General features: G+C 32.0%; 1 protein-coding gene across 1 annotated transcript in view; it reads right to left on the bottom strand.

Annotated features, from left to right (window-relative positions):
* LOC125046283 overlaps positions 1 to 7,500 on the bottom strand; it is a 28,802-nt gene that overhangs the window by 15,638 nt on the left and 5,664 nt on the right. The window lies entirely within an intron of this gene.

Genomic DNA, 7,500 nt, shown 5'->3' with positions numbered 1-7,500 from the left:
AAAGGTGCAACTAACAGTAAATGCACGAGTAAAGTAACACCTTCACAGATTATCTGAAGATCAGACGATCAAAAAACCCTGTATTGGCGTTCAAACGAGAGGTCACTAGAGAACTGGTGGAGCACCTAATAGCGAAGATGGCGCTTTAGATATCAGCGAGAGGAATGGAAGGTAGGTGGAGAGGAAAGGAATAAAGCGTATGGACAAATGGCAAAAGAGGGGGTATTTAGAAGCAGAAGATGGAGATGAAGACGTTGGGGAAGAGAGAGAGAGAGAGAGAGAGAGAGAGAGAGAGAGAGAGAGAGAGAGAAAGAGAGAGAGAGAGAGAGAGAGAGAGAGAGAGAGCGATAAAGAAAAGGGTAAAAAAAAGATGAGAAAAAAAAAGCTACAAATAACAAGAACAAACAAACAAACAAAACCAAATATACAAAGAAAATGTAAAATACCTGCCCACACATCACGCTCCCACTCCCTCCCACTCCCTCCCAAATTTAAAGAAACAAACCAACCAACTCAAACAAAATCCAAACAATACCAGACGAAATACGAAGACCCAGGTCCTCCCAGGCACAAGCAGCAACAGCACCTGGGCCCCATATGGCACAGCACAAGCACCGGCGGCCGTGTATTATCATTAAAAGCGAGCTCCGACGACGACCCGGTTCCTACGCCTTATATTACCCGAGGAAACCATTCGAGGTGATTTCTGTTGGCCTTCTGTCACCCTCGGTTCTGTGAGCGAGCTTTGCAGTGCATGGCGTTTGAAAATGCTCTTCTGGTTTTATTTCTTTTATTTTTATTATTATTGCTGTCATTTTATTATACATCGAGGTGTTATGTGTAATTGGTATGTATTATTGTTGTTATCATTATCATCATCAATATTATTTAATTATTATCTTTACTCTTATATTTACTATTATTATCATCATTGTTATTATTATTATTATCATCATCATTACTATTATTATTATTATTATTATTACCATTATCATTATTATTATTACTATTATTATTATCATCATCATCCTTCTCATTATCATAATCATTATCATTGTTACAGGTATCATTATCTCCATCATTATTAACATCATTATCATTATCATTACTATTATCATTATCATTGCTATTAGTATAATCAGCACTTTTAACACTCTTCTCAGTATTACATTTTTGTTATCTTTATAATATTAATAACAATAATAATGATAACAATAACAGCAATACAAAGAATCATAATTGTAACACTAATAATAACAGTGATAGTAATGACTATGAAGATGATAATAATGACGATAAGAGAAGGAGAAAGAGACACACAATAAACAGACAACAACAAAAACGAATATCCCGCAATTATGACCTTCACCTTTACTCATGAGTGAGTGAGTAAGCCGTACTTGCTGAGTAAGAACACAGGTGGGAAGAGAAGAGCAGGGGATACGGGAGTAAAGAGAATGGAAAGAGGAAAGTGAAATAAGAAGACAGACTGTGAAGGAGAAAGTCGAGATATCAAATGATAAAACGAACAAGTTAAATCTAAAAATAAAATCTAAGAAAAAAAAGGAATAAATAAATAAACAAACAAGAGTGACCAACGGAAATGAAAGAAACATATGTAAGTAAAAAAAGCGATTACACAACTTAAACAAAAGTAAAAAAAGAGAGAGAGAGAGAGAGAGAGAGAGAGAGAGAGAGAGAGAGAGAGAGAGAGAGAGAGAGAGAGAGAGAGAGAGAGAGAGAAAGGAAAAAGAAAAAAAAGAAAGTAAAAAAAAAAAAAAAAAAAAAAAAAAAAAAAAAAAAAAAAAAAAAAAACGCCAAATGTCAAAAGGCAGGTGAAGGTAATGGTTTTTCTTTCCGTGTTGACGCATCGAGACACCTTCGTCTTCGGGGCAAACACTCGACGGACAGCATTTTATTTAACCTGGTCTCCGCGCGGCCCGTGTGCGGAGACGTGGCGAGGGACACTCACGCCTTCGCTGATTATGGCCGTAGGGGAATAGGCGGAAATGTCTTTGTTTTTCTTGTTCTTGTCGCTTATTATCGTCATTTTTATCAGCAACCTTATTGTTATTGTTGGTATTGGTACTTTCGATATCATTATTACTATTATTTGTTGTTGTTCGTTCTCATTGCTGTAATTATTATTGTTGTTGTTATGATCATTATTGTTATTTTCATAATCATCATTACTATCATTATTATTATTATTACTACTACTACTATCATTATTATTATTATTACTACTACTACTATCATTATTGTTATCATTATCAATATTATTATTATCATTATCATTATGATAACATTATTATCCTAATTATTATCATCATCACCATTAATATGACTATTATGATTATCATTATTATTGTATCATCAGCATGTTCATGATCATTCACTATCATCGAATGCCACAATTACTATGATTCTTATCTCAATATTTTTTCTCATTTAACGGAGTGTGTGTGTGTGTGTGTGTGTGTGTGTGTGGGATAAAAAAGTGTTTGTACTTGGTGGAAAGGGTAGGGAAGGGAGGAAGTTACATACTAATTACTTCTTAGAATAATGGCGTATCCTCAGAGACTTACACACACACACACACACACACACACACACACACACACACACACACACACACACACACACACGGGGATGGGATAAAGGAAGTGCCCTTTTGCTTTATCTGAAGATCTCGTTAAGGAAAATTATCGATCCTGAAGGGCAGTGGCGGGAAATTGGCGAGGCATTTCGTTTTCTTGATCCTGAGATGAACAGGAACAGGTGTGTGGCTTGTGTGTGCGTATGTGTATTCACGTGTCAGTGTGTGTGTTTGTGTGTATGCTTGTGTCTAGCTTGTGTATTCATGTGTCTGTGTGTATGCTTGTGTGTAGTATGTGTATTCCTGTGTCTGTGTGTGTATGTTTATTTGTGTGTAATGCTACGTTATGTCAATCACTTTAGCTCTATTGCATACTTTTCAGTACATAGTATATCCTTTCGGTAAGTTAATTAGTTCTACTCAGAGAACAATATGTTATGTGCTATGATTTTTCACTAAATCTTTTTCGCCAATTTTAACCATTTCATCAGAACATTTACGAGTAAAAGATTCAATTTTCCTCTTTTTCTCTCTCTTTATTTTCCTCCTTTTCTCTCTCTTTATTTTCCTATCTCCGTTTCTCTTTCTTCTCCGTTCTTTTCTCTGCTCTATTCTGTATCTCCTCACTTTCAAATGAGACATTTCGAGAGCCTTAACAAAGATAAAAAAGGAAAGAAAATATCGAGGCAAAGGTCTTTGGCGAAACTCACACACGACCGAGGAGTTCCGAAAGAAGCTTCTGCATCTCGGCGCATGCAAGGGGAAGGGGAGGGAGAAATCACCTTACCGTTGACTTGCAAGACGTTTGAACAGGAGGAGGAGGTTCAATCGACACTTTGAACGAGAAGGCTTTAGGGTCGATCGCATTTCCTTGGCTGTTCACTCAGTCCTTATGATTTGCAGAACGCGGTATTTCATTAATGTATTTTATTTTGATTTGTAGAGTATAATGATATTTTTTCTTTGAATGTGTTTAGTGAGAGTCATAACGGATGGTAATATCTATCAAGGAAATTGCACTAGATGGGGGAATGCATATTTTGCGTATCAAGTTCGGTGGTTATGATAATGAAGGTAATGCCCCTATTAAAAGTAAAATGGGGTGTGATAATGGGAATTTGAAAATGAATTTGCTTTTAATGAATACATAAGCATGAACATAGTAAAGATGACTTACTGATATTCTATGCAAATTTTAATCTTATCACTAACACTAGAGTAACGATGTTTTCGTGTTGATGATGGTGACGAAAGAATAGTAGGGATAATAATAATATCGTGATCAATTAATCACTCTTAATGATAATAACAAATCTGACAATGTTGAGTTGCAAAACGACAATTCTTAAAACATGAAATTAAAAGAGGGGACACTATATTAACCCAATCGCCCCATTTGACAATAATACATGCCATGCCCACTGTAATACAAGTTTATTTATTGTATTTACACATAGATGGCTCTACAAGTTCTTAATCACCAAATAGCCAGTTAATAGAACTACCTATCTCAGCTGTTTACCCTTTTCCTTCACTCTAGGAAAGAGTCTTTTGTATCATTTCATTGTCTAAAATCTTTCAATGACAATTTAATAATCATAGCATCAATAACAATAGTAAGAGTATCGATAGTAATGGTACTAATAAGAAAAACACATTTTCCCAGCAATTCAAGGAATGGGAAAATCAGGATCGGTAACTAGGGCCTACTGATAGACTCCTTGTCGGCTGAGCACATGTGGCGCCATCTGTATGTAACAAAATTCACCAAAAACTACAGGGGGCATAACATAAATCCGAGGCGAACGGCTTAATAGAAATAAGAAACGGGGTGACATCTAGATAAAGTCTGAAGTGAAAATATACCTTTTGTATCCATATTGAATGGCAATTCATCCTGGCATATTCGTTATAAACTCTATGGTCTTATTTAGCCACATTTCACTTATTTGGAAGGAGCTCATCCTATTCTCTGGAAAATATAGTCATGCTGTATCCTGCAAAGTTTTCACATCTATTCTGATACTAGATTTGTATCTTCAATATACCATATGCAGTTGCAATAATAATAGAATACTGCACTATGCAAAATAGTATAAATATAATAACGATTGCCCACTTGATTTAGCTTAACTTTGAAAGAGACAGAGCTACTGAATTTAGAATGCAATATCTTTATGACCATATATCGAATGTAAAAAGTAATTAATGTACTATAAAATGACCATGTTATATCCTAAATTCATCATGTAATATTGTGATATTATATTATACTATATGAGCAGATACCCGATATACCGAAGCTTGCCTACGCTTGTATAACTAACTGGAGAGGTAAATAAAGAATTAAACACATATATGTAAGGCAAATTTCTCCGATCACGCCCTGTCGACTTCTAAATATCTTAAGGCTGTAGCATAAAATACATAATGTTACAAGTGACACGAATTAGACAGATATTTGCACATTTACCAGAAAAACTTGAATATCTGCTTCATTGCCATCAAAACTACCTTTCGCTGTGCCTTGATTAATTCATTCATTTCTTACATAAAACTGATTGATGATCTCAGGCGTTACTCTAACTTTACATGGCAATCTTACTATATACTGACAGCAAATCCAGGCATCTAATAGAAACACCAAAGGGGGAGTGATAATTGACTTAGAAACTAAAATATAAAGCAGAGAGAGAGAGAGAGAGAGAGAGAGAGAGAGAGAGAGAGAGAGAGAGAGAGAGAGAGAGAGAGAAAGAGAGAGAGAGAGAAAGACAAAGATAAAGAAAGAAAGAGACGGAGACAAAGACGGAGAGACAAATAGAGAGAGGTGTTAGGTAATCTGATTACCAATTAACCCTTGTTATGTAAGATGTGCTTAACAACACACTCCTACCTATGGAAGACACACCATAGCATCCATTTATTTTTATCTACACAAGTTCCTGAGTTCCTTTACGAACCTTTTTTTTTTTTTTTTTTTTTTTTCAAACTTTACCAGTAGCTGGCATTATTCATCAAAATTTGTCACTGTTATCATTATTACTGTTACTATTGCTATTGTTATATCCTCTTCCTCAGTAACATTTGTTAGATCAATGAGGATATTATTATCGTTCTGTTATTATTTTTATTAGTATCATTATTATTATTATTATTATTATTATTATTATTATTATTATTATCATTACTATTATTATTATTATCATTATTATTATTTTTATTATCATTATTATTATTATCATCATTATTATTATTATCATTATCATTATTATTATCATTATCATTAATATCATTATTATTATCATTATCATTATCATTTTTATTTTTATTATTACTATTGTTATTATCATCATTATTATCTTTATAATCATTATTATTATTATTATTGTTATTATCATTATTGTTGTTATTATTATTATTATTATTATTATTATTATTATTATTGGTGTTTTTGTAATTAATATCATTGTTATTATTACCATTATTATTACTATTATTGTTGTTGTTGATGTTGTTGTTGTTATTGTTACTATTACTATCCTTATCATTATTGTTATTATTGTAATTATTATTATTGGCATTATCATTATCACTATAATTATTATTGCTATTTTTCGCAATTATCATCATCACCATTATGATTTTTATTATTATCCTCATCATTATTGTTGTCATTATTGTTGTTATTATTATTAGTATGATTATTGTTATTATTATCCTTTTTATTATTACTATTACTACTATTATTATTGTTACTATTATTACTATTATTAGTCTTATTTTGATTATCATCATTATTATCATTATTATTATTATTATTATTATTATTATTATTATTATCACTATTGCTATCATTATTATTTTTTGTATTGTTATTATTACCATTATGATTATCATCATCATCATTATTAGTATTATTTGCATTATTATTTTCGTCAAGAACACAGGCCGGAGGCAGTGTGAGTACCGCAGATGATACCAGCAACGAAAGCGAAGATAATGAATAACACGCAAAGATTAGTTATCTGTGGTTTTGCTTTCGTTGTATTCTTTTTCATTGGTCTCTTTGTCTTTGTGTGTTTTATTGAATTTCATTTTTTTTTTCATGAATGTGTCGTATTCTGCTGATTGATAATGATAACGGGAGTGAAGAGCGAGAATATCGATGATTATAGATGCAACAATAGTGTTGATTATCATATATATGATAATAATGATAATGATAAAAATGATGATAACAATGATGAGAGTAATAATAATAATGATTGTAACATCAACAAGATAATAATGATAATAACAATTATAATAATGCTAATAATAATGATAATAATAAGAACACTTATGATAAGGATAATGACAATAAATACAAAAATGATAATGTCAATAATATAAATAATGATAATCAAGAAAAACATAACTCACCATCACTAACGAATACAAAATAATAACTATAAAGATAATTGACTCTAATGCTAGAACACAATTTTCAGTACATACTAATAGCATATTCTTTAAAAACCATTATTACAGATATACCGTTATCTATCTATCATCAATTTTGAACTCAGACATATCTGAACATACAACAGATACTTAGATGAACTAAAGCTAATGTCTAAACGCCAGGCTCTCTGGTCTAAGATACGAAAAGAAAAGAAAAAAGAAAAGAAAAAAGGAAAAGAAAACTAAACGAGTGTAATAGGATGACTTCTTAAGCCATATTCTAAATTGATTTAAAAGAATGCAGTCCCTGTTGCAAGAGAGTAAAAACGGGTGGAAAATACGTTTTTTATTTTTTCATTAGTATATTTTGATTTATTTACCTGTTTTTTTTTTTTGTGTGTGTGTCCGAATAAGCTATCCCATTTATCAATTTATTCGTACGTTAATTCATCTATCCA

This window comes from Penaeus chinensis, chromosome 4, assembly GCF_019202785.1.
Source record: "Penaeus chinensis breed Huanghai No. 1 chromosome 4, ASM1920278v2, whole genome shotgun sequence".
Classification (NCBI taxonomy): domain Eukaryota; kingdom Metazoa; phylum Arthropoda; class Malacostraca; order Decapoda; family Penaeidae; genus Penaeus; species Penaeus chinensis.
Note: the sequence above shows the minus strand (reverse complement) of the source record. Positions and strands in the feature narration are given on the sequence as shown.